We start from the raw sequence: 14,040 nt of genomic DNA on the forward strand, positions 1-14,040 counted from the left end.
ATTAAGTTATCATTTTATGTTTATTTCACCTTTTTAAAAAATAAATATTATAAATTTTTAAATACTTAGATGACTCATGATAATTAATTATAGGTGATATAGTAAAATTACTGCTGAAGCAACTAAAACAACAATATTATAAATGTCTATTTTATACTTTATAAATGTCTATTTTATTTTTTATTAAATATTATTAATATTTTAATACGTAAATGTCATATAATAATTAATTAGGGGTAATATAGTAAAATTACGGAGCAAGAAGACAGCTGAAAGCACGCATATCGACCGCCAGCTGCCCCACTCGCGCTTATATATAATAGTAATTATTAAATATTATTAATTTTTTAATACATAAATATCATATAATAATTAATTATGAGTGATGTAGTAAAATTACAGAGCAAGCAGATAGCTGGAAGCAAGCCTGTCGACCGCCTGCTGCCTACTTCCAGCCGCCATTGACCTATTGAAGTACATAGAAACCCAACAATTATGACTCCCAGCTGCAAGTCCGTTATAAGTGTCCTTAGGGTTGGACTCGCACGAGGAGAAGAGCTCGTGGTAGGACACTGTCTAATACTGGGATATATTATTGCATTCTCCATAATCAATCCAAATTCAGCTGAATATCTAAACCTTTTGGTCCATTCATGAGAATGTGCATTGGATCAGTTGTCTTCTGAGGAAGGTCGTCTCTCATTATAGTTGTTTAATTTCCTCAATCATTTTAATCACCTCAACCATTGAAGGCCTCATGTCAGGCACCTTCGTTACACATGAAAGTCCAATCTGAAGCATCTGTACCATCTCTTCTTGAATATTCTGGTACTTCATCAGCTCTATATCAAAAACTTCAGCTGTCCATTCCTCTCTAACAACAGCTCGTACCCATCTAGGCAGATTGACTACGTCCTCGTGCCCTGGCAATGGGAGGGGATTTGCCAGTGAGCAACTCAAGGATTAATACTCCAAAGCTATAAAGATCTGATTTTTGTGTGCCTTTTCGTGTTTCAATCACTTCTGGAGCGCAGTAACCAGCACCCTTATAGTCGATGGATTTGTAATTCATTAGAGGACGCCAAAATCAGAAATGCAACCATCTAGGTCCCTTGTAGAAGTATATTGGATGATTTGATGTTTCCATGAGTAAACTTCACTCCACCTTCAGAGTGGATATGTGCAATTCCTTTTGCTGCTCCAAGAGATACCTTCAATCTGGCATCCCAATCTAGTGGATTTCTTCCATTACCTGTGATAATTAACATCATGTAAGAATAAACCCCAAGCAGGAATCAGTGGCGTAGCCATTAATTTTCATTAAGGGGCTTCAAAATATGAAGAAGTAAACATGTTGATGAAGTCAAAGGCGATTAATTTTGACCGTGTATAAACAATGTAATTTTCCATAGACTAACTGAATCTGCCCCTGACGGAATCATTATTAATCTGCAGCAGGTGATGGAATAGCAGTTTCAATCAGAGTTGAGCAACATATACCATGCAAGGCTGCTGACAAGCTAACAGTAGGCATATATTTATAAACAAGATCATGTGACAGTACAAATCAATAACTACTGCTACGCCTAAATCTCAAGGAAGTTGGGCTCGGCTATATGAATACCGACCAATCACGTCGCTCCATTTAAGCTAAAGACCATGTAAGCATAAAGCCGGAATTGGAATAGCTATTAATGTCATAAATGTGCCGCAAGCATGATCTGTGCTATTATGAAGTTGTAATTTTAATCAAATCTGTAAGCAATATGTACCGTGCAAGGCGGATGACAAGCTACCAGAAGGAATGTATTCACAAACAAGAAGTTTCTCATCCTTGGAGTAATAACATGCAAGAAAGGGCAGTATATTGGGTGCCTTCTAATCGCTCCCACAATCTCCATATGCTGTTCAAACTCCCTTTTAAGAGCCCTTACTTCCCTCAGCCTTTTCACAACTACCATTGTTACCTCATCCAGAGCAACTCTATAAGTAGTTCCGTAACTCCCTTTACAAGAAAATCAGCAGAGGCACTTAACAGATCCTCTAGATCAAAGTTGTAAGAGCATCCTTTACAGAATGTTAACTCGTTCTTTTCAGAATATTGAACCCCACTTCCAAATTCTTCTAACTTCTCATTCTTCTCTTCAACCATGTGTTATACGAACTAATTGTCCCACATTGAAAAAATAGAGAAATGCTAAGGGGTGTATAGGCCAAATGGGTTCTCCCACCCATCAAGCTAGTTTTTTGGGTTGGGCTCTCCCATTTGGTTTATAACATTGGTACTTACATTGAGAGTCCCACGCACTGGGCCGTGACTCGGAGTGGTGGCCTGTGTGCCAGGAGTGGTGGCCTGTGTGCCAGGAGTGGTGGCCTGGACCCAAGAGGGGTGCCAGCCGTGACCAACGAGGATTGATCCACGTGTGGAGCTGTGCGTTAGGTCTTGACTTCGGAGTGATGGCCTGTGTTCCAAGAGTGGTGGCCTGGACCTACGAGGGATGTCAGCTGTGACCAACAAGGTCGTTGGTTCTCAAGCGGAGACTATTGTTATGAACCAATTGTCCCACATTTGAAAAATAGAGAAATGCTAAGGGGTTTATAGGCCAAATGAGTTCTCCCTTTTGAGTTGGGCTCTCCTATTTGGTTTATAACATTATTGTTATAAAACAATTGTCCCACATTGGAAAAATAAAGAAACGCTAAGGGGTTTATAGGCCAAATGAATTCTCCCACCTATCATGCTAGTCTTTTGGGTTGGGCTCTCCCGTTTAGTTTATAACATTGGTACTTTCATTGAGAGTCCCACGCATTGGGCCCATGACTCGGAGTGGTGGCCTGCATGCCAAGAGGGGTGCCAGCTGTGACCAAAGAGGATCGATCCATGTGTGGAGCCGCATGTTGGGTCGTGACTCGGAGTGGTGTCCTGGACCTAAAAGGGTGCCAGCCGTGACCAACGAGGTCGTTGGTTCTCAAGCGGAGACGATTGTTATGAAACAATTGTCCCACATTAGAAAAATAGAGAAATGCGGGGTTTATAGGCCAAATGAGTTCTCCCTTTTGAATTGGGATCTCCCATTTGGTTTATAACATTATTGTTATGAACCAATTGTCCCACATTGAAAAAATAGAGGAATGCTAAGGATTTTATAGGCCAAACGAGTTTTCCCACCTATCAGGCCAGTCTTTTGGGTTGGGCTCTCCCGTTTGGTTTATAACATTGGTACTTTCATTGAGAGTCCCACGTGTTGGGCTCGTGACTCGAAGTGGTGGCCTGCGTGCCAAGAGTGGTGGCCTGAACCCAAGAGGGGTGCCAGCCGTGATCAACGAGGATCGATCCACATGTGGAGCTGCGCGTTGGACCGTGACTTGGAGTGGTGGCCTGCATTCCAGGAGTGGTGGCCTAGACCTAAGAGGGTGCCAGTCGTAACACCTATCAGGCTAGTCTTTTGGGTTGGGTTCTCCCGTTTGATTTATAACATTGGTGCTTTCATTGAGAGTCCCATGCGTTGGGCCGTGACTCGGAGTGGTGGCCTGGACCCAAGAGGGGTGCCAACCATGACCAACTGGGCGTAGCCGTGACCAACGAGGATCGATCCGCGTGTGAAGCCGCATGTTGGACCGTGACTCGGAGTGGTGGCTTGGACCTAAGAGGGGTGCCAGCTGTGACTAACTGGGCGTAACAGTGACCAACGAGGATCGATCCACGCATGGAGCTGCGACTCGAAGTGGTGGCCTGTGCGGCAGGAGTGGTGGCCTGAACCTAAGAGGGGTGCCAGATGTGACCAACGAGGTCGTTGGTTCTTAAGCGGAGGCGATTGTTATGAACCAATTATCCCACATTAGAAAAATAGAGAAATGCTAAGGGATTTATAGGCCAAATGGGTTCTTCCACCTATTAGATTAGTCTTTTGGGTTGGGCTCTCCCGTTTGGTTTATAACACTATGTTTGTGATGTTACTAACCTTCTTGTTCAAATACCAGGAGGAGATCAATAAAACAAGCAGAAAAATCACAGAAGTAGCACCTATTGCAATTTCAATAAAACAAGCAGAAAAATCACAGAAGTAGCACCTATTGCAATTTCAATGATAGTTTCAGTGCTAAGTTTCTTATTAAAGTTGCCACCTTTATGTGATGGAGAACTTGAAGAACAGCTACTCAGAGGTGTTCCACTTAAATTAGAGTTTCCCACAAAAGATGAAAGTGGAAAATTCTTGAGGGAATATGGAACTGAGCCATTTAGCATGTCGTAACTCAAATTCAAAAGACTTAACCTTGAGGAATCAAAATTGGGAATTGCTCCAGATAATGAATTGAACTGTAGGTTCAACACAGATAGTCGAGTCAAATTCTTGATCATGGGAGGAATTTCTCCGGTAAAAGAGTTAAACGAGAGATCTACTACACCAATTCTTGGAGAAAAAGAAATAGGAATATCACCAGAGAAGTTATTATGTTGAAGGTAGATAGCGTGGAGAGAAGGATTGAAAGGATATCATAAAGAAGATTTCCATTTAGATTGTTTGCTCTTAGGCTGAGGACTTTGAGAGCATCTAGTTTTCCTATACTATTGGCCGGGATATGGCCAAAAAGTCCAACACTAGACAGATGAATTGCATCGACTCTGGTTCCATCTTTGTTGCAAGTGATTCCAATCCAAGTATTGCATATTGGTAAAGCAGAGTCCCAGTTGAGTTTTCTAAGATGTGGAACAGATGCAGCAAATTGAAGTAGAGACTGCTTGTCTGAATTGAGATTAGCAACAACGCGAGGAAGAACTGCTAGCAAGGGTAGAAGAAGGACAATAGTTGCATGTAAATCTTGTAGTTTCATTATGTTTTACTACTCAGGTGGTGCAAATAGCATGAAGCACAGTCAGTTGGTTCTTCTTGTGAAAAACAGACCATAAGCCACTATGTTAGGAAAATTTATCAGGCTGCAGAAAACATTTAGTGAAAGAATTTTAGATCACCCTGCAAGAAAACTATCTAAAAACTACAGAAAGTAAAACGAATGAGAACGGAAGGCCTCAATTTCAAAGTGTTCGCACAGAAAATTTATTGATTGATTATTGAGAAAGCAAGAAGCAAGGCAGAACTAACTTTTGATAATTAATTTTTGGGAAAAGGCTAAAATATGCCATTGAACTATCAGAAATTGCACATATATGCCATCAGTTAAAAGTTTGGCTCATTCATGCCATCGCTGTTACAAAATCGGCTCATCCATGCCATTAATTTTTAACGGTGGTTTTCAAAAATAGCTTTGCCACGTGACCTTTTATTAAAGGTTCACGTCATTAATTAAAATAAGGAAAAAAGCTCAAATCTGTCATTAAACTATCAGAAATGACTCATTTATGTCATCAGTTAAAAGTTCAGCTCATTCATGCCATCGTCGTTATAAAATCAGCTCACCCATGTCATTAATTTTTAATGGTGGGTTTTCAAAAACAGTTTTGTCATGTGGCCTTTTATTAGAGGTCCGCGACATTAACTAAAATAAATCAATATTAATTTCAATTTCATTTAACATAACTTGACCCACACCCATTAAAATATTTTTTTTTCCACAACAACAACTATTTTTCTAATTTTAAAAAATAGTGATTAATGTATATCTTTTGGCTATTTCTAGTTGATTCTAAATCATTATAAATGTTATGTTTAACAGAAACCTCAAAAATTCTATTCTACAGCAATTGATTAGTTTTAATTGCAGTGACTCCAATATATACTCCAAAGTTGCAAGAACATAAACCAATGAACAATTAAGACACACAAGAAAAAGAAAGAGGCGTACCAATAGAACTTCTCCATTCTCCCATCACGAATTAGGGGAGTATACATTCTTGAAAAACTATTTTCAAATAACGACTTAAAAGAAGTTGGTTATCCCAATTATCCCGCCATGCATATGGAATAACTTCTCCCATCACGAATTAGTTGAGCATACATTGTTGAAAAATCATTTTCAAATAACGGCTTAAAAAAAGTCTGCTATTCCAATTATCCCGCCATGTATATGGGATAACTTCTTTCATCATTATGGTATAAATGCTAGAATAAATAATTCCGATACTAACTAATTTCAAATATTTTAAAATCATTATTAATTTCTTTTAATTAATGACATGAATTTCTAATAAAAGACCACGTGGCAAAACTATTTTTAAAAACCCATTATTAAAAAGTAATGACATGAGTGAGTTGATTTTATAACGGTGATGACATGAGTAAGCCGAACTTTTAATTGATGACATAAATGAGCCATTTCTGATAGTTCAATGACATATTTGAGCCTTTTTACTTATGTTAATTAATAACGCGAACCTCTAATAATGTAGCAAAGTTATTTTTGAAAACTACCGTTAAAAAGTAATGGCATGGATGAGCTGGTTTTGTAACGCGATGGCATGAATGAGCTCAACTTTTAACTGATGACATAAATGAGTCATTTCTGATAGTTCAGTGGCATATTTGAGTCTATTTCCTTCGTTTTTTAAATATTTAAAATATAAGCAACGTTGGCTTTACAAGAAATATACTATATAAACTTATCTGAGTAAAAAGATGACTGAACTAGTCAATTTATCACTAACTGTGCTCGTTGGTTCTGGGAGACATTAAGGTTATGTTTAATGTTTTCTTATTTTTCCGAAAATATCTTCTCCACGAAACAAGTTTATGAGCAAAATGATTGCCTCAATAAAAATAGAAAAAATAAGTTCAATAAGTGACATTCTATGTTTGTTGTATCCTCCGGTCCATCCAACAACTCTGACCCCTGTCCATTAAACATCCCACCCACGCCACCCCCGGGGCCCCATAACCTGTTGGGTTCAAGGTGTATATGTGAATGAAAATGGAAGGAAAATGGTGGAAGGAAGAGATACACCAAATTAGAAAGTGTACTCTTAAAATTGGAAAATTCACTAATTCCCCACATTGGTGGGAGAAGGAAACTTTGGAGTGTTTTTAATAAGGAACACTAACTCCACATGGATAGTGAGGCAAGAACAAGGTGGTGCCTCGCGCCGTCGTCGCTCGCTCGCTCGGCTCGAATTTGGATTTGTCAAATGATCGATGAGATCTATCATTTTAAACAAATTTTATTTGAAACTTGTGTTACAAGTGAAAAAAATTAATCCAAAAATCTGATATAATTATTTTTCTCCAAGCGCGGGCGCATTTTCGACGCCATGCAAAGATATACGCAATGCATTACGAAGGGATGCGACCTTTCGAGGGAAAAGGCATATTGTTTCGCGCTGTAGGGTGACCTGTGGACGCAGATGCTGCACAGGTACGTGATCTGTGGGCAAAGATGTAGCACAGAAGCCACTGAAAATTGCGAAACATCACCTGCGGCCGCAGATCAGGCACAGGTCCAGCTCAGTCTGGGCATAGGGACATGACTGCTACTGAATAGGTGCCTTTCTACTAAACCAATGCATCCTTTCTGAAAGGACACATTTAAGACTATAAATACCTAATATATTCTTCAGGTATACACATAATTTTTGACAGCAAAAACACTTTTCTTTTATACAAAAACTCTGTGTGATCATTAAGCGATTGAGTGAGTTCGACGAATCCAACAATTTAAGGTACCACTATTGTTTGGATTGAAAGCCATTTTATCCTAGGAGGAAGATTCTATAACCTCGGGTATAGTGAGGGGAATCATTCCTTAAGGACACTCCTTAAAAATTTTTGTTTCATCTCATTTCTAAAATTTAACACACTTCTTGGATAGATTATTCATAATATTGTGTTGAAGGTGTTAAGGAACTTCATAAGTGTTCTTGTCTTAGACTTAAACTCGTGTTGAAGTTGGTGTTGCCTATATATAGATTCTTGTAACCGAAAATATAAAAAATAACAATCTTAAGGAATAATCTTTTGGAATCTTTATTGCTTATTTTCTGGAGATTAAATCTTTAAGGTTTCTACTCCGTTTGAACTTAACTAGTTATTTGAAGACATAAAATCTTCATCACAAGTTAAAGATCACTCGATTGACGATTAGAAGTCATAAAAACTTCATCGTTAAACTAGAAACAAGAGGTGTTTAAAGTTGCTGCAACTTTTTAATACGTATTTCGATATACTAAATGTACTGTCTTGTGGTGACAGGAAAATGACGACTGATAGCCAAATACACGATGCTGGAATGACTATGGCGGCAACTAGTATTGCCACGACGAGTCGTACTAATGCTCCACAAGCTATGGTACCGACAGAGAAACTCTAAAAGTTTCCGGGTATTGACTTCAAGAGATGGCAGCAGAAAATGATTTTCTACCTCACAACTCTCTATTTTCAAAGGTTCACATTTGAGGAAGCTCCGGAGGTGCCGGAGGGAACCTCTGAACAAGAGCGCTCCATGATTGTGGAGGCTTGAAAACACTCAGATTTTCTTTGCAGGAATTACATCTTAAGTGGTCTCCAAGATGACCTTTACAATGTGTATAAAGGAGCAAAGACTGCAAAAGAGTATGGGGAGCGCTAGAACGGAAGTACAAGACAGAGGATGCCAGAACTAAAAAGTTCTTCGTTGCAAGATTCCTGGAGAACAAAATGATAGACAACAAGTCTGTTGTTTCCCAAGTGCAGGAACTGTAAGTGATCATCTAAGATCTCCTTGTGGAAGGTATGATTTTAACAAATACCTTTGTTGAATAGTTTAAACATATTCTTAGTATTCATATAACCTTTGTTGTAGGTTTGATTGTGAATGAAGCATTTCAAGTAGCAACAATAATAGAGAAGCTACCACCTATATGGAAAGACTTCAAGAACTATTTGAAATACAAATGTAAAGAGATATCAGTGGAATACCTTATTGTATGACTACGCATTGAAGAAGATAATAAGGCTACAAAAAGAAGGTCAAGAGGCAATTCTGCAATGAATGGAGCAAACATTGTAGAAAATGACCAAAATAACTCTAAAAAGCGAAAGAAAGCTGGAAATAAAAGCAATCAACCTAAGAAGAAATTCGAGGGAAAGTGCATTAACTGTGGAAAGATTAGCCACAAGACTACGGATTGTCGTGCCCCGAAGAAAGAAAAGAAGAAAGACTAAGAAAATTTGGCTGAGTCTAAGAAAGAAATGGATGATCTGTGTGCTATTCTTTCCAAATGCAACTTGGTGGGAAATCCTCGTGAATGGTGGATGGATTTTGGTGCCACCGCCATGTTTGTGCTAATAAGGAGTTGTTTTCAATGTTTGCTCCAACTCAAGTAGAAGAAAAGATCTACATGGCAAACTCCGCTACTGCAAAAGTAGAAGGAACAGGAAAAGTGTTCTTCAAGATGACTTCTAACAAAGTGTTGACACTTAACAATGTCTTGTATGTTCTGGAGTTATGGAAGAATTGAATTTATATTTCACTTCTAGATAAAAATGGATTAAAATGTATATTTGTTTCTGAAAAAATTGTACTTAGTAAAGGAGAAGTGTATGTAGGAAAAGGCTACCTCAATGAGGTCCTATTCAAAATGAATGTAATGAATGTTGAAATCAATAAAAGTTCAATTTCTTCTTACTTGCTTGAGTCTCAACATTTTGGCATGAACGATTAGGCCATGTTAATTACAAAATATTACGAAAACTGATTAACTTAGAAGTTTTGCCAAACTTTGAGTGCAATAAATTAAAGTGTCAAACTTGTGTGGAATCAAAGTATGCTAAGCATTCATATCAGTCCGTTGAAAGGAATTTCAATCCCTTAAGACTTAATCCACACTGACATTTGTGATATGAAGTCAATACCATCACGTGGTGGGAAAAAGTATTTCATAACTTTTATTGACGGTTGCACTAGATATTGTTATGTATACTTGCTAAATAGTAAGGATGAAGCAATAGATGCGTTTAGGCAATACAAAACTGAAGTTGAAAATCAGTTAGAAAAAAAGATAAAAAAATATAAGAAGTGATAGGAGAGTAGAATATGAATCTCCCTTCACCTAAATATGTGTAGAGAATGGAATTGTCCATAAACTAAAATCCCGTATTCACCTCAATCTAATGCAATTCCGAAAAAGAAAAATCCAACTTTAAAGGTAATGATGAATGCGTTACTTATAAGTTTAGGTTTACTGCAAAGCTTATGGGAAGAGGCTATCCTTACAGCCAACCGAATAATCAATAGAGTTTCCCATATTAAGACACAATCAATTCCTTATGAAAAATGGAAAAAAAGGAAACCCAACTTGAAATACTTCAAACTGTGGGGGTGTCTAGCAAAGGTCCAAGTTTCTATGCCTAAAAGGGTTAAGATAGGGCCTAAGATGGTGGCCTGCGTGTTCATAGAATATGCGAAAAATAGTAAAGTATGTCGATTTTTGGTTCATAAATCTGAACATCCAGATATTAATGAAAATATGGTAATTAAATCAGATAATGCTGAATTCTTTAAAAATATTTGACTGTATAAAATTAGACATGAACAGTCTAGTAGGGGGTCTAAACGACCTCAAGATGAACCAAGTGAGAATATACATAATGATGAGAATCCAAAACGTAGTACACATCAAAGAACGTCAACTTCGTTTGGATTGGATTTTGTAATATTTCTCTTAGAAAATGAGCCTTAAATATTTTAAAAAATGATGACATCTTCGAACTCATCTTTTTGAAAAGTGGAAGACGACAATGAGATTAATTCAATCTTAAGATACCATACATGGGAGTTGATTGATCTTCCTCTAGGAAACAAACCTTTAGGATCTAAATGGATCTTCAAAGGAAAATAAAAACGGATGGTACTATTGACAAATACAAGGAGAGACTTGTAGTAAAAGGCTTCAAATAGAAAGAACACCTTGATTACTTTGATACATACTCTCCAGTAACAAGGATAACATCGATTCGAATGTTAACTGGCTTGGTGGCAGTATATGATCTTGAAATTCATCAAATAGATGTGAAAACTGCATTCCTAAATAGAGAATTGGAGGAAAAAATTTACATGGAACAACCTGAGGGTTTTGTGGTTCTAGGAAAACAAAATAAGGTGTGTAAACTTGTTAAGTCACTTTATGGACTAACACAAGCACATAAACAATGGCGTGCAAAGTTTGACCAAACCATGTTGGCAACAGGTTCAAGATTAAAGAATTTGATAAATGTGTGTATGTTAAAGACACTCTAAATCACCAAGTCATTATTTGTTTATATGTGAATGATACGTTGATCATCAGTAGAGACATTTCTGACATAAATGCAATGAAACGAATGCTCGAGAGTAAGTTCTATATGAAAGACCTTGGAGTTACAGATGTGATCTTGGGAATAAGAATCCATAGAACTCCACAAGGGTTGGCATTGTCACAGTCTCATTACATCGAAAAGGTACTTGACAAATTCAAGTATATGGAATTTGGTATTGCCAAGACTCTATTGGATATGAGTTTTGCACTTTAAAAGAATGAAGGTGAAAGTGACTCACAATTGGAGTACCTAAGAGCATCGGGATGTTTAATGTATAAAATAAATTGTACACAACCAGACATAGAATGTGCTATAAGTAAGTTGAGTCGGTACACAAGTAATCCTAATAAAACTTATTGGATGATAATAAAAAGAGTTTCGGGGTATCTTAAATACACTCAATACTATGTTTTGTATTATAATAAATATCCTGCGGTACTTGAAGGATATAGTGATGCAAATTGGATCATCGGATCGAACGAAGTAAAATCTACAAGTGGATATGTATTTGCTATCGGTGGAGGAGCGTCTCTTGGAAATCATCCAAACGGACTTGTATTGCTCGCTCTACAATGAAATCTGAATTTATCGTATTGGATAAAGCTGGCGAAGAAGTAAAACGACTCCAAAATTTCTTGAAAGATATTCCTTATTAGCCTAAACTAGTGGCACCAGTATGTATACACTGTGATAGCCAAACGGCAATAGGTAGGGCAAGGAGCATGATTTACAATGGTAAATCTCATCATATAAGACAGAGAAATAATACCGTTAGAGAACTTCTCTCTAGTGGAATTATCATTGACTATGTAAATTTAAAGGATAATGTGTCAGATCCACTTACAAAAGGCCTATCTGGAGAAGGAGTAGAAAGAACATCCAAGAAAATGGGTTTAAGGCCTAGGACAAGTCAACATGGCGGTAACTCTACCTAGCGACTGGAGATCCCAAGAGGTAAGTTCAATGAGATAAAAAAAAGTTGTGTCTGAATGACTCAACATTGTCAATTACCTAATCCATTCTCATGATGTAGATAATATGTAATAAACAAGGATAAGACTTAAGGTGAAAAGTCTTTTAATGATTATCTAAATTTGGAAGATTTGATCAAATAGTTTAGTCAGCAGGATTGAACGTTTAGAAATTACCTATGTGAGGGCGAAGTGGAAGCCACTTCAAGGAGAATGTTAGTAAAGACATATTCTCTAAGCTCTTATGAAACCAAGACGTGTTCATGGCTGAAAAGAACAAAATCGTGAGAACCATAAATAGTAAAAGACTGGTTATATGACATTTGTTGTCTAGGTGTACATCAAAGTTCGACGGTTCAAAGATATCAAATCTACCGATTGACCGAGTATATCCGTGCATGTTCACTATGGAAAGTTCAAAGGAAAACCTACTTATCCAGATGCAATCAGTCTTTGCTAAATGATCATATGCTTGTCCGTATCTTTCTTTAAAAGATAGATATTTTCTATTTATGTGGGGGATTGTTGGATTCAAGGTGTATATGTGAATGAAAAATGGAGGGAAAATGGCCGAAGAAAGAGAGACACCAAATAAGAAAGTGTACTCTTAAAATTAAAAAGTTCACTAATTCTCCCACATTGGTGGGAGAAGGGAACTTTAGAGTGTTTTTAATTAGGAGCACTAACTCCACATGGATAGTGAGGCAAGAAAAAGGTGGTGCCTTGCGCCGCCGTCGTCACTTTCTCGGCTCGGATTCGTATTCGTATTCGGATTTGTCAAATGATAGATGAGATCTCTCTTTTTAGACGAATTTTATTTGAAACTTGTGTTACAAGTGAAAAAACATAATCCAAAAATCTGATATAATTATTTTTCTCCAAGTGCGGAAGCATTTTTGATGCCATGCAAACACATACGCAACGCATCACGAAGGGATGCGACCCTTGGAGGAAAAAGACACACTGTTCGCGCTGTAGGATGACCTGTGGGTGCAGGTATTGTGCAGAAGCTACTAAAAATTGCAAAACATCACCTGCGTTTGCAGATCAGGCGCAGGTAGGGGTGAGCGTTCGGTCGGTTCGGTCTGATTATTTAATATCGGTTTGATTTATCGGTTTTTGGATTGACAAAAATGACATCCATAACCAAACCAAAATAAATTTGGCTTGGTTCGATTTTTACAATTTTGGTTCGGTTATTTCGGATTTTTATTTTGGTTTGAAAAATTAAAGTAGTTAGCCTCTCTTTTTCATAACTGAGCATTTAAAATTGATGGGTTCTTTTAGAAAAATAATTTTTTTCAAACCTGTTTTTTATTTTCAAATATAAATAAATATAAATAACTCAACATGGATAAAACGAAATGAAAGAATCATAAGTTTAATATAATACATAACGTCATTAATCATTACATATAATGTAACTTTGCATAAATATTCTACAAAACAACATAAAACTCATAAAAATAGTCCATGAAACAATATACTTTCTGCATAAATAGTCTATAAAACAGTCCAAATCACTAAAACAGTTCATAAAATATTTGAATCACTAAAACAATCCATAAACAGCCTGCACCGTATGCGAATTTGCTGTTAAATGTTACTCCCTTCATTTAAAAAAGAATGATCTACTTTCCTTTTTACTCCGTTTCAAAAATAATGATCTCTTTCCCTTTTTGGCAATACTTTAATTTTAACTTTTCACATAGCATATTTAGGACCACAAGATTAAAGGACATTTTGGTACATTTGACACAATTTTAATTTAAGGCCCTAAGATTCAAAAGTCTTTATTTTCTTAAACTTTGTGTCAAGTCAAAATAGGTCATTCTTTTTTAAATGGA

The 14,040-nt window shown here is 37.1% G+C and overlaps 1 pseudogene; it reads right to left on the reverse strand.

Moving 5' to 3' along the window:
* Positions 1-540: 540 nt before the first annotated feature.
* LOC107874313 lies at positions 541-4,833 on the reverse strand (annotated as a pseudogene).
* Positions 4,834-14,040: the final 9,207 nt, after the last annotated feature.

Source organism: Capsicum annuum, chromosome 6, assembly GCF_002878395.1.
Source record: "Capsicum annuum cultivar UCD-10X-F1 chromosome 6, UCD10Xv1.1, whole genome shotgun sequence".
Taxonomy (NCBI): domain Eukaryota; kingdom Viridiplantae; phylum Streptophyta; class Magnoliopsida; order Solanales; family Solanaceae; genus Capsicum; species Capsicum annuum.